This window comes from Etheostoma spectabile, chromosome 16 (assembly GCF_008692095.1).
Source record: "Etheostoma spectabile isolate EspeVRDwgs_2016 chromosome 16, UIUC_Espe_1.0, whole genome shotgun sequence".
In the NCBI taxonomy this organism is placed as follows: domain Eukaryota; kingdom Metazoa; phylum Chordata; class Actinopteri; order Perciformes; family Percidae; genus Etheostoma; species Etheostoma spectabile.
This window is the reverse complement of record NC_045748.1, coordinates 14,823,478-14,823,741: the sequence shown is the minus strand read 5'-3', so window position 1 is coordinate 14,823,741 and position 264 is coordinate 14,823,478.

Below are 264 nucleotides of genomic sequence, written 5' to 3'. Positions count from 1 at the left end.
GGAGGGGCTTAGGAGACCGTTTGGGCTTTAGTAGAAAGGGGGGGAGGGACTGAGATGTTGTCAATGTTCAAATTCTTTGGTTAAATCCTGGATCTTTACAATCCTACTTATAGCACCTTTAATGCTAATCCTCCGTATATGTCAGGGTTAGTTTAAATACAACTTTTTGCTTAGATATTTGGCGGCTGTGGGTCAGTGGTAGAGTGGTTGCCTGCCAATCGGAAAGTTGGTGGTTCAATCCCTGGCCCTACAGTCCCATGTCAA